At 44.9% G+C, this 26,720-nt stretch overlaps 1 long non-coding RNA gene across 2 annotated transcripts; it reads right to left on the reverse strand.

Annotated features, from left to right (window-relative positions):
- Positions 1–5,004: 5,004 nt before the first annotated feature.
- LOC107311194 lies at positions 5,005–25,739 on the reverse strand. Of its 2 annotated transcripts, XR_004306663.1 has the most exons (4): positions 21,386–25,739; positions 14,565–14,719; positions 9,344–9,476; positions 5,005–7,915 (listed from the first exon to the last, which is right to left on the reverse strand). It is a non-coding gene; the product is annotated as an uncharacterized LOC107311194 (long non-coding RNA). The 2 variants fall into 2 exon arrangements; XR_001553914.2 differs by lacking the exon at positions 21,386–25,739 and having other exon boundaries at positions 14,565–17,411.
- Positions 25,740–26,720: the final 981 nt, after the last annotated feature.

A 26,720-nucleotide genomic window follows, 5' to 3' on the forward strand; every position in this document is an offset into this window, starting at 1 on the left:
ACGTTCGCACATTTGTATTCAGAGCTGTTACGATTTTATTTTTAAAGGGAATGTAGGTGTTTGTGAGCAGTGGGTGTGAGACTGACAGCACTAGACCAGAGCTCGCCATTGCAGAACAACTGCTGCATTGCCTACTATACTGCAAACCTCTGTGATGAAGATAACCAAGGTTTGAGAGAGGCTGTCCTTCTCAAGCCTGTGCCTGTTCTCTCCTTGTCCACAAAGGAAATCAGCTGCTAAGATGGCCTGTGTGTGTGCACTTGCAGGAGCAGACACAAGATTACGAAGTCTTCCAGACAGTAATTACTTTTAAGCTTTAGCACTGCATTTGGATTTTGCACTCCAATGCCAAAGCAGTAGCTTTCTATGCAACGTCACACTCGCTTAACCACATGCCTGGGCCTGTTTTGTCTTTATTTGTCAACTGTTTGTTTTTAAAAATAACCAGCTCAAACTCTGATGCAAAGGTTCTTACCAGCTTTCTAAGGGCTGGTAAACATGAGTGCTGGTCTCTTTAAGTAATCACCCTTGATACATGGTCTTCTATATCTGAGGTAGCTTATGCCTCTCAGCATCATTTAAGGGGGACTCTGCGAGGTATCACACTCATCCTTTCTCCCACTCCATCCCACTCAGAAACACACTGTGGGGAGAAAAAAAAAAAAAAAAGCACTGCCAGGACAGAACCCCTCTGAACACTTAAAACCCTCTTTTAGTTCTTACCTGGTCCTGTGCCATCTATTCCACATATGATAAGGTCAGTGGTGGTGCCAGCATAGTGTAGATACTTCCTCTTTCTTCAGCTGTGCCAGGTATGTTTACTAAATTGAGTTCACACATTTTCCTCCAAGACTTTAAAGAAATTTCCTTCATGCTATTTCTCTGAGTCTTCCAGCTAATGTGCTTAGGATTTTGGTTCAAGTTCTTCAGAAGAATTCTTCTTTAGCCTATCTTTTATTTCTTGGTTTCCTTTGAATAACTTAGGGTCAGGTTTTAATTTTCTCTCACTGTCTTGTACAGAGAACTCCAAGCTACAAGCCCAAATACCAGTCAGGCTGCTCCGAATTCTGCCCCTTCAGAGAAATTCTGCCTCTGCTCAAAATAACAACAGAGCCTCTTGATCTGAGATCATCTAGGGCTTCTCGGTCATTCTCTAGTTTTTATGGTAGGATCTTTTGTGATGAGTTGCAGCTCTGCCTTCCCTCCTTTCATGATTTGAAGCACTTCTGCTGTAATCAGTCCTCTGAAGCACCATTCTTTCCTTTGAATTGGCTGAGAATTTGGGTTAAAGTGACTGAAGGATGTGACAACAAAGGAGTGATTGTCATCAGGTCGCAGGGATTTGATACGCTGTTGGTTATAAAATGCATTTGGACAGCCCAAGTTGTGTGCCAGATTAATATTTGATGTCATTGGACTTGACTGGCTGTAAAAAGTGAAGCTGGAGATGTTGTTGGGAAAATGGCCATCTCCCTTTCACCGAGGAGCTGGGGCTCATGGAAGTTGACAGCCTGACAGCCCAATCTCCCATCCACCCATACACGCTGGCCAGTGCAAGCCAAGAGCTGTGGCAATGCAAAGTTTCCCATATTTAATCACTGATAAGTCAAATTATCCTCGCAACCCCTACGTGTCATGCTTCCTTTATATTACCAGCAACAGCTTTGCTTAGTGTGTTTTCTATCATTATTTGCTAAGTCATTAAATTACACTTAGAGTACTGATGTTTAATCTGTCCTTACTGTGTATATGTGGGACTCCTCTATGAAGTCCATGAAGACATGTAGTCACTTGATATGCTCAGAAGTCCTTCATTCACTCACATATGTCTTAAACAAGTAGAAGTAAATTTGGGGCTGTATCATTAAAGCTGTTGTAGATGGTCGGATTTTGTTTGCCTTCTGATCCTTTATCTTAACTTATCCAAAATACTGCTAGGCTAATGAAAACCACGTGCCGGTGGCACTTCATTTAAAAAGGAAAAAAAGAAACCAAAACAGTTAGTCTTGTGGCACACAGATATTAAAAAAATAAATCAAATAAAACTTGGCGTTGTAAATGGAAATCAATGGACTGCAAAATTGTATTTGTTCTAGCTGGATAGAATACTTGCCGAGTTCCGAGCTGTCCGTGCCCTGCTGAGGAGAGGCAGGGTCTGCTCTATGTGTAGTGCAATTGCAAAGCTAGTGTGTATAAACATGCACCTCTCCGCGTTCAATGAAATTCATGCATTAAAAAAGTAATAAGAAAACCATATATGATATGGAACTCTGCCAAACTGAAATACTTGCATATTACTATGTAGAATAAATATCTCCATTATAAGCAGTGTGAGAGTGAGGTCCTGGAACAGGCTGCCCAGGGAGGTTGTGGATGCCCCGTCCTTGGAGGTGTTCAGGGCCAGGTTGGATGGGGCCCTGGGCAACCTGATCTAGTAAAGGTGTATGTTTGGTGGCCCTGCCAGGCAGGGGGGTCAGAACTACATGATCCTTGAGGTCCCTTCCAACCCGGGTCATTCTGTGATTCTGTGATTCTGTGATTCTGTGATAAGATTCTTTGCCGTCGAAGAACCTGGATGTTGGGACTTTCAGCCCTGTGGATTCCTAGCGTTCCATCTGCAGGTGCTGCCCATTCAGCTACCAGGACTGTCCTACCAAAGAGTCCTGTCCTCTAAAGCTGTTCTTTGAAAATGTTAACTATACAGAGTATGCTATGCAAAGCAGTTATCAAAAAATAGATACCAGCTCTGTCCTTGATATTAAACAGGATCATTTGGATTACCGCAATCAAATACGAAAAAAATAGCATTCATTATGAATGTGAATTTACATCCCTTCAACTGTAGAAATTATCAGGAGAATATCGCATTTAAAATTAGCATTATTTAAGTAAGGCTTAAAAATTAAATTGATTGGAGAATAATAGCCCAACCAGTTCCTTGCTGCCTTGAACTCCTGCATGCATTTAATGCCAAAGTCTGTCGTGAGAACTTTTTCCTTTCAAGTGGGGAATACACATTTTCATGCTTAAAAAAAGGACAAGTTATCTGCAAAGTATGGACAAGTTCTGTCAGTCAGCAGACACATTCATAGAGCATGTGCTGAAGGAAAGGCAGAGCATTTCTTAGGGATCATAATCCTTTTAGTCCTTTTTAGTTCTGTGTTTTCTTGTTCGTGTTTCTTGTCAGTTGGCAAACTAATTTTCCTTCTACTTCAGAGGAAATGTGCTGAATGGCAGATCACAGGCTGGTCCCTTGGCTGACATTTGTATGTTAGGGTAAAACAAGCCATCTTTGACCCTGACAAAAGTAAAAGTCAACCACGTGTACACAATACATATATATATATACACACAGTGTGGAAAAAGGGGGGAAAAAAAAGAAAAGCAAGAGACCAAGCCACACCACTGCAAAGGTTATAAGTAACCAAGCAGAACAAAGGTCTACTCTTAAATGCTAAAGATCAGTGTAACTCTTTTTATGGCTGATAACATGCCATGCCCCATTGTTAGGCTAAGGACCTTTTACAGCTGAACCAAAGATAACAACCCGCTTTTATGTGGCATGCCTTGTAAAATAATAACTAACAAGAAAGTGCTCTGCAAAGAAGGCCAGTATTGTTATCTCCATGTCTCGGAAACGAAACCTGAGCAGCAGAGGTAACTTGCTTAAAGTGCCATGCTTATGGGCGCAGGTGACTTTCCATTTTCCAGCACAGATATCAGAAACAAGGATAGAGAAGCCAGCCTTGCTTTGCTGGGCAGCTGAATGCACCACCCTGCTTACAGCAAATATCTCTGGAATGCTGCAGGCATCGGTTCAGCTCCACAGACTGCACTGCGGGCACTGCAGCAGCCAGGCCAGGGCTGTGCTGGGGGCACAGTGGATGGAGGAGCCCCCCATCATCAGCTGGGTGTGAAACTGCAGCGCTTTGGCTGCTTCAGTGAGTGGAACGGCAGCTACACTGGCAGGGCAGGAGGCTGAGGAAGGGCAGGGTAGGAAGGCAGCCAGGAGAGGGGATTTGCCGAGTCTGTCACTGCTTGGGGATGCTGGCCAGTCCAGTGTCCCGCATACCCCTGAGGAGCAGTGATGGCACCTGCTGCCTCAGAGCCTCCACAGGATTGCTCACCCTCCATCCTGCACGTGCAGGGAGGGAACAACCTCCAGAATAACTCATTAACCCAAATTACCTCCTGTTCTTATCTAGCTCTGACACTGAGGCATAGCAACAGCTCTCCAGGAAGCTTTGAAGTGCGTAGCGAAGGGCCTCCATGTGGCTCCCCGGGCCCACCGGACACCTGCCATCACCATGTCCCCGTGGGACCAAGTAGCTCAGCAACCAGTGCTCGACTACACAGCTCACCCAATGAGGAGGCTCCTTCATTTGCCACCGGTTTATCCTGCATGAATGATGAGCCGCAGTTTCCACATTAAATCCCAGCACCTTTCACTGCAGCAGCCCTTGGCCTGCCTTCAGCTCCGTAGTGGGTGAGCTAAAAGCAAGCCGTCTGCCCGTGCGGATGTATGGAGCAGAATGTGCATCTATACGTTGTCATGGAGATGCCATGGGATACATCTTCAGGTTTTGCTGGTTGGGCTTCTTCTGCATCACATGTTGGTGAAGAAATGAGGTTTTTACTAAAATACAGGATCCAAGATTTTCCAGAGCATAAGTGGGACGTAGATCTGTGTCAGATCAGATGAGGTCACCTCATTCGTGATCCCTTTGCACCGGCCTTACTTTTTATTTTCCACTTACGTTGCTCCTGATTCCACATGCACACAGCATCAGCTGTTTAGAGAATTAAACACATCCAAAATAATGGAGGGGGGAGAGAAGCAGACCATAAGCTTCAACACTAACAATTCCAAAATGCAAGATGAGGTGGCAGGATATAGTGGATTTTGCAAATACAGCAGGCTTGAAACGGTCAATGGGGAATTGCCCTTAGGAGCTAATTGGAGATATATGAAATCTCTGTAATTTTCCTCTATTACCTCATGTGTTAAGGTAAGCAGTTTTATTGTTTGTGTCCATTCTTCTGTTTCTCCTTGGTAATAGTCTCACAAATATAGGAACAGATATTTTCAGTGAAACAGGGCTTTTTAGAAAAATAATCATTAAAAAGGAGAAAGAATTATCGATTTCTAAATTATACCTTGTCCATAAAAGACAAATCACTTGGCCAGTGCAGATCACATTCCCAATATGTGCGAGCAGACAAGGCCTGCAGTCAGAGGGGCTGAGGCCCTGCCTACCTGATAATTACGTAACCAGGAGCCAACTCCAGAAGACAGCACCAGCTCACAGCCTGCAGACCATCTTCAATCTGAGCACTGTTATAAGAACATCACCTTAGTCTTTCTATATAACATGCTTCTTATACAAGCTTTCCCGAGTACCCACAGCTCAGCCTCTATACCCAAGCTCTCATCTAATTGTGCTAGATTTTCTTTTTAATTGTGCTTGGAAACGATGATCAGTTGTTGGCCTCTTTCTGAAGTTATTCAGATTTGAGATTACTCTGGAGGACCTGCTGCATTTTCATAGTGCTGCTGCTGCAGGTCCGCCAACCGAGAAAAGCTCCCTTGTGCCTGATGACATGAATAATCCCCAGCATTTTTAATACAGGCTGTCTTCGCCAGTTGGCTGACACTTGTGCTATGCCATGAATAAAAGCTATTTGATGACAGATGAAAAATGGATGTGAGACACTTGCTGCTATATTTCCTGTGCTGTATGGGAGCTGTTCCCTATTGTTTGTCATGTGCAGGAACGTAAAGATGCTAAAAGCAACTTGAACATAAACAGCGATGACATGAGAGTGCAAGGCAGTGGAGAAAGCTAGACCCCATACCTGTTCTAATAGCCTGCAGCTTGCATATATTCCTTGAACAGCTTTAAGTGTAAGTTCAGAAATGTGTGTTTTAATGTGTTTTCCTAGCCTACGTGTGCCTTCACATCAGCACAGAAAAGAATCCCCTTGTTGTCTGGCTGGGGAAAGTTTAGTTTCACCAGGAAAGAAGATGGGGATTTGGGTTAGATTGGACAGAATGAGAGAGGGAATGTTTGGCTAATGGAAGATAGGAAATGGACCCAGGAGCCAGACAAGCTCCTGGAAGAAGGAAGCAGAGTTGAACCATCCAAGAACAAGACAAAATAAGCAAAAGGAGGAAGGACTGAGAAACAAAGGAGCAAGTTCAGAGATGACGTTAATGGGGTCCTCAGAGGGGAGATCTGGAGGTTTCACTGGAGATGAGATGCTGGTAGGCCAGTGTGTCATGGCTGTGGGGCGCTTAGCAGGAGCTTCTGAGCAAACTGATGGAAAAAAGTGGAAGGAGAGGAGGGAGGACATGCTGCTGCATCACAAACCACTGTGACACTGGCAGGAGCGTTCTGAAGATGGGCAGCAAAGGAAAGGTAGGATGTAATGAAGGTTTAAGCCATCCTAACACCTTTGGAAACAAAGCTTACAGATGACCCGCTAAAGCCTTTTCATATAAAGAAAACAAAACACGTCCAAATTTTAAAGGATTATCAGGAAGAGAGAGCGCACCACATATTCAGCAGACAACAATCCTTAAAACAACATATCCAGTGGAACACAAAAAACATCAACAAGAAAATGATCTACCATTCACTTGATTGCAGACCGTGTTGAGCCTTGCCCTGGGTTCTGCATTCATTGAGAAGGATCCATAAGCAGACTTACAAGCCACTCTGAGTTTTCTCTCCTGCTTCAGTCCCTTTTGAGAGCCTCCCCCCTCTCCCTTATCACCAGCTCAGAGCTGGAGCTGGCAAAGCACACCTGCTGCAATGACTTGCCACTCACAGCCCTGTGCCTCCAATATAGAGTTTCAAGCACCTGATATTAGTATGACGCAGGTGAGCTCTGCAGCATGTGTACACAGACCTGGGTTCTGCAGAGCCTTCAGCTGCTGCAGGGCACTCAGAGCCGAGCAGTGCTGCTGGCTGAGGCCTCAAGCAAGGGGAGGTGGGATCATGGTGCTTCATAGCCAGCTCTGCTTCAGTAAGGCCTCTTCTCTCCAGCAAATGGCTGAGCCAAGCAGCAGTATGAAAGCAGCCAAAGCAGCGTGAGATACAGAGAAAGGAAAAGAATTTCTTTCCCCCTAAAAGAGGAAAAAAAATAATGATGTGTGTGAGCGTATAGATAGTGTCCGGGTGATTGCAAGGCAAGACACAGTGACAGCGTGATGGCATAATTTCCAGATGACATATCAAGCAAGAATGCTTTGGAGAGCTCTGTTAGCCAGATCAGCTTTGGGGATGTGTGACTAACAGCAATGGGCCATAATAATTATTTTTTAAATGTCACTTTAAGCACAGTTTTCTCCTGATTATCACTAGAGCACATTTCTGGCACCAAGTACCTTTGTACAGTATATCTTCATAGTATGTGAAGCTAGCACTCAGCTCCAGGCAAGGATGGTAAAAAACAGTATATCATTTTGCTCTTGCAAGGGAGAATCTAACAATTTGGCCATCTGCTGCATTCCACAGCAGTGACAGCTCATGCTTGTGTTTGGTGCTAGAGCTGGGGCTGGTGATGCAGGAGCTGCCTTTCCTCCCCACCCTCGTCCAGCCTTGGCGGCTATACCCATCCCCATCATGCCATCGCTCCTCTCATGCCCTTCCCACCACCGGTTTCCCTTTTCACTTGAAGGTGGGTGAACTTCTGTGCTGCCTCACTGCATCTCCCTGCAGCTGGACCCTGCCCCTCTTGGTTTGCCCAGCTTTGCTGCGCCATGGCCACTGCACAAGGTGGGGATGCTGTGGAGGACAGAGCTGTGGCTGTAGGTCGCTGGTTACATGATGTTCATTCTCGTGTCACAGCAAAATGGTCAGTGAGAAGAGAGCAGCTCCTGCCTGCCCTCATGCAGCTTGAGTCTTCAAGCCTGTTTCAAAGAAGAATGAGAAAGCAATTATTTGGATGCACTGATTTCAGCCTCCCTGCATTCATGATGAGGGGATTTCATAAAATGATATCCCTGGAGGTAACTGTACCCAGGCTCAGAGATATCCACTCTACTTAGAAACGCAGTGGTCAGCTACAGTGGCAAGGAGCTTGCCACAGCTGGGCTTCACCTTTAATGTCCTGCTTGAGCAGGAGTTGGACCACATTGACCCTGAGGTCCCTGCCAGCCTCAGCACGCTGTGACTGCTGCAACCCAGCTTCTCTCACAGCCAGGGCAGAGTAAATCCATGCCCCTGCAGTGCTCAGCCCTGGGCACAGCCAGTTCCTGCTGCAAGCTCCCTGTACAGCACAAGCACATAGCATGCCCACCAGGCTGCCACGGTGCTGCAGACCCTCCCTCTCCCTTCCCACCCCTACATCTAAGCACACTGATGTGCATCAGACACCCCCCTTTTCCCCCACCCCCCACCCCAAAATACAGCTGCTGCTGCTGGGGGCAGTGTGCCTGACTCATGAGGGCTTGCTTTCTTTTAAAAAAGACGGATGTTTCTGAAGGTCACCATTTTTACAGCTCTAACATTCGCAATCCTGTGATCCTGCAATAGTTATGTTCAGCATCTGAGTTACTACAGCACAGAAATTGTATTCGTGGCATCCTCGGAGGCCGAGTGCCAAGCTGGGAGCAGATAAGCACATTGCACACAGCTTATGAGGCACAGAGGCACAGAGCAGCCCCGTGCTCTCCGACACAGAGATTTGCCTCCCTGTGGCACATGGAACATATCAGCATGTGCTCATCGGGAACCACAGAGCCAAGCACAGGAAGGCAGACTTGAGGCTTAGCTTCACAACCAATTTTCCTCTGGTAGCTTTGTAGAGAGCTAAATATTCATGCACACTAAATAGCATGCGTTCCTTTAAGAGGGTTTGCTTTCCTAGCGCTAATCTCTGCTGAATTGCTGAGCACAGTGGCATTTGGGATGCATTCACCTGTGAGGTTTAGCACAAGGGTCTCCACATCCCGCGTGCAGGTTGCTTTTGGCTCTCCATCCTGGGCAGGGATCTGGAGCCTGGGAGGTGGTCGGGTCGATGGAGACGATACTCAGTGCTCGTCATGGGGAAGAGGACGCGTGTGCTGCCAGGCAACGGCTCTGCAGCGCCCGTGCCAATGGCTGCAAACACCTCTGCAGAGGCAGGTCTGCAGCACAAGCATCAAACCCAGGCTGCTCGCTGCTGGGGGCCCGTGGGCACATCGCCGCCTGGCAGGGAGATGGAGCTGTGCCCCCTATGCCTGCAGGGAGCAGGGCAGAGAGGCCGGGACCCTCTTGGGTTCTGGGCAGGGCTCTGGGGGTCCCGGTGCTGGTGTCAGCCAATGCTGCTCAGTGGCAGCTGAGAAATAAGCCCTTACCTCACTGTTTATATTAGGGTGGGGAGGAACAGCAATTCAGGCACATGGACTCCAGACGGACGTCTGATGTTCTGGTCTTCATCTGGGTCTTTAATTGCCTTCCCTGGGCTCTGCTGCAATCTGCCATACACAGCTTGGTAAAGGAGGATAGAACAGATTTGAATCACAACAGATTTGCATATGTACATGCATTCACATATACCTATGCATGAAAAATTCATTCAATAGGATTAGGTACAGTTACCTTAGGGCGTGCAAAACAGCAGTGCCATCCACAGCAGGCGTTCCCTTTGCTTACTCTTTTCAATGAACTACCTTGCTTTCTCTGGTCCCCCATTCCAGCAATATTCTTCCAAAAGCAGCACAGGGGTCTCTGCCTACTCAGGGTTTCCAGAAGTTTTCCTGCAGTGATAGTTAGAGCCCTACTATATGATATTGACCAAGGAAATCTTTATAAAGATCCATATTCAACTCTTATTTTACAGCATGGGGGCAGATACCTACAATGCTGAGGAATAAATCTCGTTCCATCCTGCTTTGTCCTTCCTGGCCAGGGTTGGGCCATAAGTACAGAGGGAGAGACATAAGTTATTCTGAGACATGCAGTTGACACGCACTCTTGACACCCAGCACAGCTCAGACCCTAGAAATACCAGTGTGAGGTGAGGGCAGGTGAAGAGAAGGGCAAGGCCAGATAATTTATTGCAGCTCCCCCTGTGGGAATTAGGGATAAATCTCAAAGGATAAAATAATGTTTGTGAAGTTTGCAGCTGGAGGATAGGAATGGCATCTCCTCCTGGTCCCAGGAGCAATTCCATTGTGGGGACGGAGGCTTTGCAGCAGTAGCGCAGTGCCCTATTGAAGCAATGCTTGTCCCTGAAGCCGCCTCCCTTTCCCCCTGAATTTCATCACTTGGGCTGTGGCAGGTGGGCAGGGGGGCTGCAGGCAAGCACCCCACCCATCAGCTGCCTTTTTGGAGTGCTGATGCCCCTATTTAAGGAGAAGCCTGTCAGAATGAACACCACAAAGGACTATTGCTAGGTGCTTTGGAGCAAGGGTTTAGACACCTGCCTCAGCATCCCATCGGTCCCAATGAAAGCCAGGGCTGGGCCCCAGGGCTCCGAGTCTGGCAACAGGGAGGGCAGCCAGCTGCCGGCCAGCCTGGGCACTGCTGTCCCAGCACAGTGAGAGCACCTGAGTGTGACAGCCAGCATGCTGCTCTCCTATGCGTAATTTGCTGCGATCGTGTTATAAATCAAGATGAGGCTGCTAAAATTACGTATGACCTCATTTGATAGATTATCTAATAAGGAATTTGCTAATGCAGTTTATCACTTAAAAAGCCATACGACTGTTAAGGATGAGTACTTTGCTGCAGCACATTTAAACCTAATTGTCAGAGGAGAAAAGCAAGCAGATTTCAGAGGTGAGTTAGAAGAGCATCCTTATGAGGATGATGTCTTCACTAAATCAGTGGTGCAATGCAGCAAGCAGGGTGGAAAGGAGTCTCCTCTGGATAAAGGTACAGAAAGCTGCTAGACGAGGCTGGCTGTGGGAGCATTCTGCATGCAGCACTGATCGGGAGAGCCTTCTGCTTGTAAATACCTGTACCCCAATGGCATGCTTGATTTTATTGTTTCACCTAATGCTATCTTTTATCATTATAACATTTTAGTTCTGCTTCCCTGTCTTTCAAGTAGATTGAAAATCTCTGGTAGATCGAAAGGAGCTCTGTGCTCAGACCTCCAGCTCTAACTAGCTATTCTGGTTATTGTGCTTGTCAGAATGAAAAGAGTAATTGTTTTGCTGCTATATGTTACCATCCAATATTTTTGTTCTCCCAGTCCTGTGACTCATTTAAAAATACTGAACATCACTTCCACATACACAAACAGAACTATAAAGCAGCTCAAGCCAATGAAACAAAGCTCGTTTCGCAGGTTTGTTAACCAAGTGTTCTGTTCCAGTCCTCGATTTATGATTAATATAGATGCCTTTTTATTTCTTGACGATTTTATAAAACTCATTGTGGGGTCTGAATGCCTGCGTACATTCCCTGGATGGATGATACCGTTCAAAGCCTCCGAGATAAACATTAAACCTGCTCACAACTCCCTCTGTTTGTGGGGAGGGGGAGGTGTTAGAAAAGTGACGATTTTGAGCTCCATTTTCAGCTTGGATAGAACAAGGTGGAGACGTGAAAGAGCTCACAAAAGGCCACACAGAAAATCATTACCAGAGCCAGGGCTAAAGCTCTGGACTTCCCTTATCCCCACTTTGTCTCCTGGCTCCCAAGAGCAAAACCATCAGACATCCCCTTCCTACCCCCTGAGCACACCCTGTTTCATTTGCAGCCCTCTGAAGGTGGAGCTTGTTGTTTCTCATAGCAAATCGTGTTTTATGGCAGAAATGGGGAAGTTGGACATTGCTTTACTGGTGATAGGATGTGATCATTGGCAGAATAAGGGAGTAGGTAAATTTTGCAGCGTACTACTGAGTCAGTATGGTAGGCGAAACCTGTGTTGACTTAAATGAACAACCGCTCATTTGGGATTGTACAAGAGCTGCTGGTGTCACAAGAACAGCAGAGCTACCCACAAAGCATTGCAAATGCCACGGACAGTGACCAATCAAACTGATGGCGGATATTTCAGTAGAGACATATATTGGAAACATATAGGGGAACCCCCTGTGACATTTGCATCGAGGCCCACCTAACTACTGTTACGCCTCACTCAGTAATGCAGTCCCAAGTGAGTAGTTGGGCCTGCTGCTGGGAGAACTAGAGTCTATGTTTATGCGTGAACATCCCAACGTGTGCATGCATCTGGCTGGAACGATTTGTCTGCAGAAGTGGAAAACATGAAATAATGGAAACAGCGTTGGCCTCATGAAACAGCCCTGCTCTAATCCAGAGCACGTGATATGAGGGCTGAGCTCAGTTCATTACTGCACCTCATCAGTGCTTGGGTTTTCCCCCCAACACTAGCTGATACAAACTGAGTCAGTGGATTTCACATTGAAGACACATCTCTACAGCAAGAGGGGCTCACTTACCCTACCTACACTGTCAAACAATGTCTATGATAATCTTCAGTCACAGTTGACATAGTTAGACAAAAATCTCACCATAAAGCTCTCACTAGTCGTTCCATGAGCCATCCAGCCTCATGAGCTCTTACCACCACCAAGATAAAGATCTAGGTAAGATATGATGATGATCCTCATTCAAGACCAAGGGAAAACCAAGAAAATCAGGAAAGGTCACAAGGTTGTGAAATTTAAGTTTAATTATAGAATCACAGAATCATTAAAGTTGAAAAAGACCTCTAAGATCATCTAGTCTACCTTCCACCAATATGGCCCACTAAACCATGTCCTTTAGAACAACATCTTCCCTTTCATTAAACACCTCCAGTGCCAGTGACTGCTCTACCTTCCTGGACAGCCTGTTCCAAGGCTTGACCACTCTTTCTGAGAAGAAATTTTTCCTAGTACCCCAACTGAAACTCTCCTGGCTCGACTTGAAGCCATTCTCTCTCATCCTATTGCTCGCTATTACCTGGGAGAAGAGGCCGACACCCACCTCATCACAACCTCCTTCCAGGAAGCTGTAGAGAACAATCAGATCTCCCCTGAGCCTCCTCTTCTCCAGACTGAACAATCCCAGTTCCTTCTCTGCTTCCCATAAGACTCATGTTTTTCCCCCCAGTACATAGCCAATCAAAATAGATGCTTTTCATTTCTACTGGGCAGTACACCCTGCCATGTAACTGCGGGCACTGTGTTTGGCCATATGGTTAGCAATGCACTGTGAAGCTATACATGTCATAAAAATAGTACTTAGTCAAAATATTCTTAATACATCACTTATAGGGCCAGAAATATCCTCTAGAAGAAGTGGACTGTCAAGGTACACTTTGAGGTTGCTATCTGGCACATCGGTTAAATTCTCCTGCTGTGCAAATCAGGAGGTGGACTGCTTTGAAAACACAAGGTAAATATTCCTAGAAGGACAGAACTGGAAGGTGTGGCAGTGAGTATCTGCTGACCTGCAGCTCAAGACCTGTCAGAGCAGCTGAGGGTGCACAGGAGAGCAAGGCCTCAACCACGGCCATACTAGAGGGCCACATTCTGCTCTTCCAAAGGATGGAAGTCCCACCCCATCATGTGTCCACCGAGATCATCTGGGAGATCTGCAGCTGAGTCACCATTAAATAGCAATGCAGAAATTTCCAAGACTGTGAGCAGCAAAGTTTTACAGACATCCTATTATGTTCAGCTTACGTAATCTGAGTGCTTAGCTGCTCGGATAATACAGTTATAGAGCTTTGTGGAATTAAAAAAAGAAAACGCTTCCCCCACTTAGTAGTATGGCAGGAATGGAATTGCAGTGCTCCAGAAATATATAGTCAGTGCCACTTTCTTCCACGCTTTATTGGACATTTCCAGGAGAGACTTGCTGCAGCAAAGATGACACCTCAGCTCCTATGGTCGTGACATAATTTACACTGAACTTTAGCTTTTCAAGGCATTATCTTGCTTTTGGAAACAGAAGCCTCTGGTGACTCAGAGGTACACAAGGGCAATGGTCAAGGTTCAAACAGCAGTCTAAAGACATCTGTTTTCTTCCTGCTGAACTGCAAGTCTTAAGTTCTATGTGAATTCTTACTTCTGCTTGTACACAGCACCAGCATTTTGCAGAAGACCAGCAACTCCTACCTCCATCTTCCCTAAAGATAAGCATCTGCAGCAAGAAACTGCAGCTAATATGGTGGAGTAATGGCAGAAACGTGTTATACCTAGAAATATTCTTTGCTCACAGATTTTTTGAGCTCATCTATGTTACATAAAATACCAAGGAGTTTGATCTTCCACTGGCTTAAGTCCCAGCTTTATCAAAGCAAGTGGAATTATGCTGATTTGTATTAGATGACCACGTATCTGAAAAACATATTTTGGCCTAGGTGGCTGCTGGACTCCAGTGGGGCTCTCTAGGGGAAGATAAAGGGAGCAGTTGGAAATGGGCCCTTTAGAAAGTAATATGCTATGCTTTAGTAAGAAGCATGCAGGGTGAAAAGTGCCCTGTATATGTACAATATACATATAATACCCATATACATTACACCCAATATACATTATAATACCCAATAAAATAACAATGGCTTGTGATCCAGATGCAGCACATGCACACACATGGACAACACGAAGCAGTGCTTACTCCAGATGTGTCTCTTCTGCATGGCTTCTGGTGCCTTCCTCTGCTTTCTTTTCTGAAGTAGCACTTCTGATGTCTCAGACTCCAAGTGGGTCATCCAAGGGCTCTTTTTCCAGCGCTGCTGTACTTGGAGAGATGTGATTTATCTGAAAGGCAGGCTATGCAAACAAACATACAATAAACTTCTGCAGTTCCACATTTTTTCCACTCCAGAGATTCTTCCTCCATCGCCTGACCCTTTGGTGCAAAATGCACCAGCAGCCTCAAAGTTGGTATGTAAACTTAACATGCCAGACAGGGAGAATGCTAAGGCCATCCATAGCCACATTTTCCATGATGGGAAATGACTGTGTTCATGTGAGAGTGGAAAACTTAGTGTACCAGCAGCCAGACCATTTGCTATGGAATAACTCATTCACTATTGAGCAATGACTACTTTACATGGCGCAACTTCCCCCAGGCTCGCAACTAACATGACCTAACGCAGGGCTGAAATGAGCAAGGAATGGTAACAGAAGGACTCACACTCCCTGCTGCCACAAAGCAGGCCCAAGTTCCAACCAAACACCTGCTATTAGAAATTGGCTCACGACAACATCAGCATTTCCTCTGTGGAGTCTCATACCCAAGAGATGAGAGACACAGTGCCAAGCCATCTTGCTTATTGACAAGAAAAATCCGCCAGTTCTCTGCAGTGATAGTAATAAAAAGGTCGCTACCAGCAATGCTGCTATCCCATTACTTTGAAATCGATGCTGAGGACTATTACTTTTTGTCTTTATTTATTTCCAAGCGTTATTGCTTGGCAGGCAAAAGTCTTGGACCGTGATGTGTACCGATCCTTCCAGCATCTAGGTTTTCACAGTGATATTAATACTCAAGAGTACTGGAACAGATCTAAGATAAATATCCCACTGTCCTCTTCGCTGAGTCCTACACATCAGCCACTGCGTTTAGATGGAGAAACACTCGCTATTCCAGAACAGGATGGAGAACAGCCAAGGGAGCTTTCTGTATGCAAATGGAACAGAATACAAACCAAAGCTGATCTTTGGGTCTGGTGCCCTGTAACACACACTGTCTGACTTCGCAGCCACAGCCTGCAGCTCCTTCTCTCCTGCATTTGCACAGATGCAAGGCACCACTGTGCTGCAAAGAGGCTGGGTTGGGTTGCTGCAGCATTATCAGGCCAGGATGAAGATGTGCAGGACAAACAGGAGCAGAGCAGGTGCCATATCCCAAGGAACAGTGCAGCAAAACTCCCTGAGAGGAGCAGCATGCTCTGCTGCTCATTGTGCTTGCAGCTGATTGCCATCCCATCTTGCTGCTCCCAGGGCAAGGTGTTCCCCAGATGCTATAACTTACCCCTCCCAGGCATCAGGCCTGTGCACCCATGTGAGGACAGCTGGGTGTTTAAAGCAGAAACAGCCGAAGAATATATTCAAGAATCTTTGATAAAAGCTACAATTTTATGCACCGTGGAGCATCCATCAAGGAAATGCGCCGAGCTAGTGCCACAAAATAATTACATGTGCAGAGTCCATTGTAAACACAGCTTTTGTGTGCATCAGCACAGCTGGGGACAGTGTTTAAAAATATAATTATGTCATGCATTTTATGTAGTCCGCCAGCCATTCAAGTGATACCATCAGTTCAGCAAAATTACATGCAGCAGTTCGGTGTCTATTGGCCCAAGCAAAGAAACGCTTTTCAAGAGCATTATTGTTTTTTTTTCCCCTGCTATGAAATAGATTTGTCTCTGATGCCTACGGGGAAGTTGTGTCTCTGTCATTGGCCACTTTCTCTTCTCCTTTCACCAATGAAGGAGAAAGAAATGGGGAGTTATTTTTGGCCCTGCAACAGACTCCAGCATCTAAATCAGTTAGTCCTGAAACCACTTGGGGTGGTGTTGGTTCTCTTTTAATGGCTTTACGGAGAAGGAATTTGTGATGTTTGACTGCTTGCGAAAGGAAACAAAGCAGCTGTCAGTGGACAGAAGGGCAAAACAAGGTTAAGACACTGTGTAATGAAGCAGGGTCTGGCCTTTAACACTGAGTGAGTGTGCAGCAAACGATGAGCTGCAGCCAGATCAGCACAGAAGCAGCTATTACTCAGCCATACATATGCCACAGCCTAGTGGGTGATTTCCATCAAAATGAACACACATAGCAGATTTGCAGCTATACTTATTTCTGCCCCTCCCGCTGTTTATTTTATCCTTGTAAAGCTTGTAGCGCACTAGCTGCAGAAAACATACAGGAAGCTTTGCTTTCCTTCTCATATAACTGCAGCTGCAGCTGAGTGGAGATGATGCAACAGTAAAATTCTGAGACAGTGCTTAACCACTGCTGCTAAATGGCAGCAGCACGCTTACCTGAGACAAAAATAGAGGTTTATAGATACTATCTAGAGGCCATTTTAAGGCCCCAAAGCTTTCACTGCCTTGTAGACAGTAGCTTATGTGTGCTGGCCAAATCCCACCTGAAAACATTACATTTGACCTACCAAAATCTTTGTAGGAGACCCAGCAGATGGCTTTTGTGTGTAAAAAGACCATTAAAGAAACCTGTACCTCATTTCATCATGTGAGATCCACAGGTGGGAGTAGTGAGATCGCTTCTGCTGCTAATCAGGTGCTACTTGGCACAGAAACAGGACTTGATGCTAATTTCTAAATATGGGATCTGAAAGCTGCAAAGAGATTTCCTCTTCTCTGTTAGCTGCTGGGCCAGGCGTGGCACATTGGACCACACCAGAAGGAGAAAGGGGACCAGATTTCAGGTGTCTGCATTGCTGCTCCATGCTCACTCTGCTCCCCACTAAGTATATTGCATTTCTTTTTACTTAGTGGAACCGCATTGATTGGAAGACAGAAGACACAGCCTGCCATGGCAGAGCCTACTGAACTGGGAGCCGTGCACTGAAACCTCATTAGGATGATCAGCAGCGTACAACAGAACAGCAGAGCAGCTGGAAGTTCAGCACGGACGTGTTTCCAAAAGGAAGTAAATACAACAGAGCTGTTTGAAAAATAGCAGAATTGCCATATATTTGACTCCAGAGCTACTAAATGATTTAGGTTTCCTTCCTTCCCCACTGACGTCTCTGTAAAATACATTTTGAAGATGTAGCTCTCTGTGCTCTCTGGTGGAGTCTGCATGCATTAGCTACATATAGACCAGCATAGTGCATACCACCTACGACTCACAGGGAGAGCTGAACAGCTATCATTCCTTTGCCTTCAGTGCACAGACTGCTGACAAAGAGGCTGGTGACCATATTTCAGGTCAGCTTACACAATGAAAACGGGTATTTGTATTCACACCTACGTATATATATACATGTATAAATATGCAGTGTTTGGATACTGAGCAGATTTTTTTTCTATGGAAGAGTGGCACTGGGGGGAGATCAAGGTAGATAAATGGCATCTATAATTAAACTTGAGGGAAAGCAAACTTCTGCATTTTTAAAGCTGCACTCAGAGCAGAATCTTTCGAGAGATTTATCAGCTCAAAACAATTGCTTCTTTGCAGCACGGAGGTACGTGGTGCAGTCAGTCAAAATGAAACTGCTGCTGCCTCCCACCATGCAGACAAACGGAAGGTATAAACAAGCAGCACTTTTAACTTGCTTAGCAAAACTGGTCAGTAGCCCACTAAGAAATACTTCAGTGTGTGGTATCAGTATTGAACGTGGGAGTTTTGTGGTGGTTGAGTTGGGTTTTTTCCCTCTAAGATGCAACATTATATATTCTCATGGGAATTTGTAATTCTCAGCTCAAATGCGTTTGTTGCTCTGAAACAGGACACGTTTTACACTGTTCCTGTACACAGAGAGCTGGATTTTCAAAAGCACGTTGTTGAACAAATACTTTTATATGTATATATGTCTGCAGCTTGCTTATGCAGAAGGTGGTATCTTGGAAAGCCTGGCTCAAGAAGTATTGCTCCAACAGGTGAAGACCAAGTTCTTCTTCATCTGTCTTATCCAACCCAAGTGGAATGGTATCTCTAAGATGAGGTGACAGATTTACAGTCTTGGACCCTACAATGTTATATTAATTAACGTGTTTCCTTTGAAATGTAGTAGAGTTCTGTCGCCAGATGAGACAGACATGGGGAAGAGGCAGGAATGGACAGGCAGTGCAGCTTCCTCAGGATCACATAACAGATTGGTAGAGGAATTCACAGCAGAGCCCCTGACTTGTGTATCACACATTACTAATTGCTCCTCAGGTCCAAACTGCTTGTGGTACGCCTTTCTGTGCAAATACCACAACACTGCAATACCACACAGCAGCAAAGAACGTGCTCATTGGACAATTGTTCAGCAGGTATGTTTTAAAGTTCTCAACACAAAGATTACTTGAAGGGATACGCTATATCCAAGTGCATTCAGCACATAAATTTGGATCAAATGCTGACAGAAAAATTGATCAAGAAAAACACTTTTCAATAGAACCTATTTTATACGACCAGAAAGAATCTTCAAGAAGAAAAATGTAAATAATTCATTTGAGTACTTTCTAGGTGAAGACTAGCTGTGAATTTTGAGGTAAAAATGTGCAGGCATCATACTGATGTCCTAGAAATAGAGAAACAATGCCACTTCTACCCTTACCAACAGAAGGATCCCAACACTGACATTTAGAGTGGGGAAAAGTAAAAAGCAGAAGGAATCCTTTAGACTGTGTCTGAATAGCAGATACTCCTGAATAGCCACGATGAGGTTAGTGCTAGGTAGTGCTAGATCAGTTAGCAGATTTACCTAACTGTATCCACTACTCTCATTCCTTGAATCCAATCAGTCATTCTTAAAATATGGTACATATGTGAAACTGTTACCTCTTCCAAAACAGACAACTGCCCTGGCACTGCAGAGTAAGTAATACTGCAGGGTAAACAGTGGGTTTTGGTAACGTTCAAAAGAACATTGTAAGAAGAACCGTCAACCCTACGACCTTAAATTCCTTCAGTGTTCTTCCTTTAATCCCTCATACTAATGTTATTTATCCAGTGTTTATTAAGGACTCAGTTTAAAAGTGGTTTCTAATTTCTGGTGCCTCACTTAAGTCACCCAACTGTTAGAAATATGGCACACCAAACTCCAGTTGAAATAATGGCAGCAATGGGCAGTGTGTACATAACCCCATCTCGTTCCCTGCAGTCACAGTAATAGCATCCCCACTCTTCCAAAAGCTAAGCCAACTCAAGCTGTATTTCCTTTAGAGCTGGGAGTTAAGAGAGTATTGGATATTTGGGGAAAATGCATCCACAATGTATTTTTTTTAGGTAAGAAGATATCAACATACAGATTTCTTGAAGAAAAAATGCTACCCAAAATGCAATAGCCAAATAGTTAGAGAATAGGAAACATGAAACAAATAGAACTTGTAATGACATCTTGGTGCTGTGCAGTTGCAGATACTAGTCATCTTCACTGTCCAATTTCTCATCTACTTCCATGCTCGTGAAATGGAAAGTTGAGAACGTGATTAACTTGGCTGGCAGATAGAATTAATTTCACTCTGGAACCCTGTATAGAACAAAACTATGAACTACATAGGCAGTTTTTCTTTAGCAATGTGCCACCTCAAACCATAAGCTTTTTCTGGTTTGATTTCTGGCTTGAGTGTGCTTATCCATGAGTTGCAGATGGTCGAGCTGCTCCCCACCACTTTGCCACACATTCTTGAGCCATTCAGATTTATTTACGTATTTGTGACCAGTACAGTATGACTTTTACTATATATAAATATATAATAACTTTATTATTATATATAAAGTTATTTATATTTTAAATATAAATAAAGTTAATAACTTTACGCTAAGAAAACAACTCTTGGACTTCCTTTTAAAACTAAATAGAGCGATTCCAGGCTATGGATCTGTTTGTGGCTTTCAGCTCAACTCTTAGCAATACCCAGGCAACCGATGTGTCAGTCACAAACATTCAACATTGTGTTTTGGTGTTTGGTTTTTTACATACAGATATAGAAACCAGAGAAGGAGGAAAAAGAGTGTGTGCCCTAATCAGCAAGTCTGCAACATCACAGAAGACATCACTCAGGATTAGACTTCATCTGTCTTTGTTGACCTAAGTTCAAACTTTACCTTGTAGCACCATAGGAAAACAAACAAACAAACAAACAAGGGAAACCACTGAATTTCCATATCTGAATAAAGATTTTATACTCCTTGTGCTGCACATAGGACTGCTTAGCAGCTGCATGGGACAGCATTGAGACAAAGGCTGTGGCTGCAGCAGTGTAAAGAGCACAGCCAGGCCAGAGAGGCAACCCATGGGCTGGCTGGAGGGGTGGCTGGGCAGCACCATGCATCCCATTGCCAAGAGTGAACTGGGACTGCTTCCACCCAGACCTTCTGTGGGTCACCTGTTTTGAGCTGGAACAGAGTGCTGATATTTGGGCTTCAGGCTGCGGCTATTCAGGGACTGAGTTCATGTTTGCTAAGCTGTTAATTACTGTGCAGGACTTAGTGTAATACCACTGACACAGCAGGAAGAAAGTCTTCACTTTCTCATTCTCCACCAGCACCAAGGGGACCGTAAACCACTTCTTGACATTATTCTCTCTTGAAAAGAGGTAACCATCCTAGGAATGGCATATAGTTGAAAGAAAGGCAATTTCCAATTACTACGCTGGGTAAAAGCCAGAGATCAGATTCAATTACATTGCACTTTGCAATTTACAATCTGTTGGTGCTCATTCCAGCGGAGGCTTGTTAAATGCTCTCTTACTGGAGACCTTCAAAATATGCTTACCTGCTGAAAAAGAAGAGGTTCTCAGCCCACAGACTCACCATAACTTATGCCATCAAAATCCAAGCCAGACCCCGGCCTCCACTTAAGCAAGAGCTGCACATGGCTGAGTTCTCCCTCTCCACAGAAACTTCATGGGTTACAGAGCAGTGTCGGTGGGAGTCCAAATTTGAAATGCAGATTCATCAGAATACACAGTTCTGTCACTCAGATTCTGACAGGCACACTGGCCTACTACTTACATGCTTCTAAACACAATACTCGAATGTCTTCCTTCAATCTTCCTTTTCATTTATAACCCAGCACTGAGTTCAACCCATTCATGGATCTATTCCTTACCCCTTCCTGCACATCTACTTGTGCAGACCTTGTCAAACACCAGAAAACATGAAAGAGAGGAACACCAACAGAAATAGCAGCACTCATCTCTTAGTGTTTAAAGATGAGACTCATTTCCAACAACAAAAAAAAATCACCAGAAACAATGATCATCATCTTCTAACAAGGCAGATCAAAATGATCTAAAGGTTGTTTGGGGGACTAGATATCAACAAGAGTAATTTCCATTAAATCTTGGCTATTAATAACGGTAGAGTGTGAAATCAGCACATGCCTGGATGGGCCATTGACCTTATATTGTGGTTATTTAACCTACTGTGTAATGGAGCAGCGCACCATGAAAAAATGCAGTTCAAAGTGGGCAGCTGCCACGGCAGATTTAGATTTCAGCCTCTCATTCATTTTGTGTGTTCAATTCACATCTCCTTCCTTCAAAAGTTGTGACTGCTTTGCTCCCCTTTCTGCACTTCATGTTTTAAGCTTGCCTTGCTGGCTGCCAGTAGGTTTTCATTTTTGTTTTGGCGTGTGGTGTGGTGGAAACCAAAGATACCTGTGTATCTGCTGTTGTTCGTGCTGATAAGGAACTACATTAGCAGTAACACGGGCTGAAGGGTCTTTGTATCATCAGAGCGGTTTTAGAAAAAAAGTCAAGCTCAGGTTGCATACATTACTCCAAAGTCACAGGAGGAACCAGGTCATGTAGCAAACGGCAACCTAAAACCTAGATTTGAACAGGTGTCAGTTGACCCTCCTGCCATGAAAAATGATCAGACACAGCACCCGAGGAGGATGAGCGGGACGGATCCTGAATGAGCTGTGAGAGCCCCGGCGCTCCCAGACGCCTACCAGCACTGCGCTCCTCCCTCTGCGGCCCTCAGGAAGCACAGCTGCAGCATGTGGGTTGCATCCAGTGAGAGGTTGTGTCCCTAAGCAGTGGAGCTTGAGGAAGTTCTGAAGAGGAGGAAGAGAAGCTGACTTTGGCAGCCTTGAGGAAAATCCCAAGGCAGTCCCAAGGTTAAACAAGGGGAAATCTGGGAGTTAGGCAAACTTGGAAATGCAGCAGCTGCATTATCCGTGAAATGGAAGTCACGTGTTGATTCTGAGCTATGAGTGGCGTAGGGAAAAGGAGCCAAAAGGAGCTTTGGAGCTGCGTGTTTCTAGCCAAACAAACTAAATGCTAACAGAAGGCACTGACATGAAATTGGCGTTTACAGGGAAGAACTTTCCCTTCCTCCCCCGGCCAGGCAGCCAGCCAGGCTGAGCACCAGCGCCCAAAGGTCAGGCACCACTCCTCAGCCTCATTGGTTACCAGGATCTCTTCTAGAAACAAATGCTTTCACGCCACCACTGAGCATGTTACTAAGGATTGCTGAGAGCTACGTTCTGAGGAGCTCCAGAGAAGGAGACTCCACAGTTTCTATGTGCAGCCTGTTCCAGTGCTCCGTCACCCTCATGGTAAATAAGTTTTTCCTCATGTTCAGATAGAGCTTTCCACGTTCCAGTTTGTGCAAAGTGCCTCTTGTTTTGTTGCTGCACACTGCTGAAAAGAGCCTGGCCCCATCCACTTGACTCCCATCCTTTAGGTATTTATAGGCATTGATAAGACCCCCCTCTTGCGTATTTCTCCAGGCTGAACAGCCCCAGGGCTCTCAGTCTTTCCTCATAAGGGAGGTGCTTCAGGCCCCTCATCATCTCTGTGGCTTTCTCCTGGACTCACTCTCTGTAAGTTCCCTGTCTTTCTTGAACTGAGGAGCCCAGAACTGAGCACAGTATTCCAGCTGTGGCCTCAAAACCTGCTTCAGAAGAACCCGAGCTCCTGCAGGTTGAGGGGCTTCTCACACCAATTCTGAAAGCTGGCTTTCATCCACATTACTGCGATGCTCCTCCTGCCAGTGTTGGAGGCCTGCCCACACCCTGAAAGCAAGCATTTCCTCGCTTCTGCTGAGAAGTGTTATTTATATAACTCAGAAGAGATCATGCACCTGGGGTCACAGAAATCATTATTTATAATTAGGAAAGGAAACACGCAGCATTTCACATTTCCTGCACAGAAGACCTTTGATTTTTCTCTACTTGGCTGTACTTGTCTTGGCTACAAACTGCATTCCACTTTTTAACCTCGAGCTGTCAGGAAGTAGCATCTGGGCTGGACAACAAGGAAGAAGCTCAAATCGTATTTGGGTCTTTGTGCGTCATGCACATTTGAGAACAAGGTGCTAGGCCCATAGATGGAGGACAGCCCCTGAGCCCGTGGGGATTTTCATCCTCTCTCAAAACTGATCCTCATAGAAACAAGGACTTCCTTTGCCACCTACAAGAGTTACTTAAAGATAAAAAAAAAACAAGGAAAAAATACTTAAAGATCTGTTTAAAAGGCCTCCTACTGGTTAAGAGAAAGGCAGGGAATTGGGTTGGATTTTTTTTGCCACAGTACTGTGCTTGGCAGCTCCATTCTGCTCTGTCATATGCATACATCACTGTGCTTGGCAGAAAGACTGCAAGAGCTTAGCAAGGGAAATGGAAACATCACACATCCAGTACAGGTGGGCTAAAATGAAGCTCAAGGGAAATAAAAGATGATGTATCCACAAACACTTAATCAGTGATCATGGGAAACAAAACTTATCTTTGTTGAGCTAAATAGTAGTTGAGACCGAACATTACACAAACTCAATAAGCAGAAATGAAATTGTATTTTTTTTAATGAATGAAATTAACTGAAGAGAGGGTTGCCACAAAGACTAAGCAGAAATGACAACTCACTTCAGACCAAAAACCGAGCCTTAAAAGATAGACTTTTCTCTTCACCAGGGCTCATTTCATCCTTTGACAGGCAGGGAAAGGAAAGGAAGAAAACAGAGGAAGCCAATGCAACAGCTTCAGAGAAAAAATGAACACATAGGAGCTGGAGAACAGCAGCTCAGCATGCTCCGTGGGTTTTCTTCCCCCTTCTAAATGATTGCAGCATTTATTCCTCCACAGTGTATTTAAGTTCCTTGCATGCTCATGGCTTCAGAAAGGAATTTGAGAGCAGAGTGGGAGTGCACAGCTGAGTGTATGATTTGGATTACCTACAGCTTTCTCCAAAAATGCACATTTGTCTCTAGATGGGCTGGTTTTGGAGCTGTGCTGGGTAACACATAGAAGTCACCCCATTCTTTTCTTCTTAGCAGTTACCTCTTTACAGTTGGCACCAGTTTTTTCAAGGCTTTGTCATATTGCCAAAATATGTTTGAATGCAGTGTCCCTCGTGCAGCCAATAATCCCTACTCCTTGCAGTGTCTCGGACCCTGTGATAACAGAGATCTCAGCACAGGGCACTTCCCCTCTTGTGCAGAGCTTCCTGGCTTCACCGTGGCCCTGGAAAGATACGGAGCTCTCTGCACACAGAGTCCACATCAGCAAAAACCATCAATAAAGGTTCGCAGGTTGCCAATAAACAACAAGAGATTTCTATGTACCTTCCTTGCCTAAGCAATGCCAGCGTCAAAAAAACTGTAACAAAGAGGGCAAAGTCTGCTTTCCTGCTCTGTATCAGGGCAAGGAAAAGCAGGCTTATGCTTGCTGCTTTTCCTCTAGGTCCGCCTGTTCCCGTTGACCTTGAATGGGGCAGATCACAGTGCAGAAGGTAGAGCTGTAGTTCAGCTTTCTTGAATCACCTGGTGAAGTTTAACCTCATTATCAACAGCTCTCACTGTCACACTCAGAAAAGGGCCCTTGAAATCCACAGGCTATAAGTTAATCAGTGCTGCAACTCCCACAGAGTATTTAGTGCTGAAACAAGGATGACTGCGTTTCTTTGGAGGTTTGTCACATTTTATTTCACAGCTTTAAAAATGATGCCATCACGCATACCAAATTCATCCTCTTCAGCTATTTTGCATGTAGGTCTTGATTTCTCCGGTTGTTCAGTATTCTCTATTCATTTTGTGTTCAAAGATGAAAACCCCAGTCAGTCAGGGCCTGCTGAAAGCTCTGACTCATACTCCTTTTTGCTCTGGGGCCCTTCTTTCTTCCTAACCTTTCTATTCTCTCTCTTTAAGAAAGACTGAGAAAAAAAATCCTTCCCCTCTCCCTCCCCCCCCACGTTTACTGATGCCAGTGAGAGTAATGGCTTTTGTTCGTAGTCCTTATATAGCAACATCCCCATTCTCGTCCAGGTTTTTGAAGGAACAGCATGCTTCATCTCATCACCGGTCACCAAAGTCAGTTGAAATGATTCTATGGATTCCAATGGGTATTGAAATAAGCTCTTAGAAAACCAACGTATGTAGTTTCACTAAAATCTGTACTTTTTATTAGGAAGTCTTTTGAAGGAAAGATTTTAATACTCACATCTATTATGTAAGTTACAGAACAAGCCGTAGGCCCACAGCTGCTGAAGTGAAAGTAAATGGAAATGCTCACTGAAACCTTACCTGCACTTCTCAAGACCTGTATCCCTCAGTCTTCTACAACCTGAATGGGAAAGTGTTTGTCAGGCTCAACACCTTCATGGCTGCCACCCAGAATCTTTAAGCACGTTCAACTCACTGGTGAGCCACCAGCTGGGAGTCAGTGAGAAGCCAGTCTTAGCAGTGAGCACTCAGTGGTGCTGGCTGTTGGAGGCTCCAGTCCTTGCTCACCTCTCCAGACTTAGGTGACAGCTCACAATTGTTCTCGTTCACTTGTTAATCTGTTCTGAGGACAAGTGCAGCATTTCAGCTACAATATACCAGAAGTACATGGCTCGCATGATGAAGTCTTGGTCAGGTGAAAGCCCATGGAAAAGGGTGTGGAAACAGGAAAAACCCACTACCTCATTGCTATTTGCAATGCTCTAAATATTTCAGCAGAGGATCAGCATTTCAAGATGGATCACTTTATTATTATTTTTAAAGCAATTTCCTCATCACATCACAAAAGTTCTTTTGTTCCCTGTGAGCATACCATAACTTCAGAAGCATTGCATGCTAGGACTGCTCACATAGCAGTGAGCACAGAGCAAGGTGACCACACAGTAAAGCACAGCTACTGCTGTACTGAGCAGAGCCAAGC

This window comes from Coturnix japonica, chromosome 3 (assembly GCF_001577835.2).
Source record: "Coturnix japonica isolate 7356 chromosome 3, Coturnix japonica 2.1, whole genome shotgun sequence".
NCBI classification, from domain to species: Eukaryota; Metazoa; Chordata; class Aves; order Galliformes; family Phasianidae; genus Coturnix; species Coturnix japonica.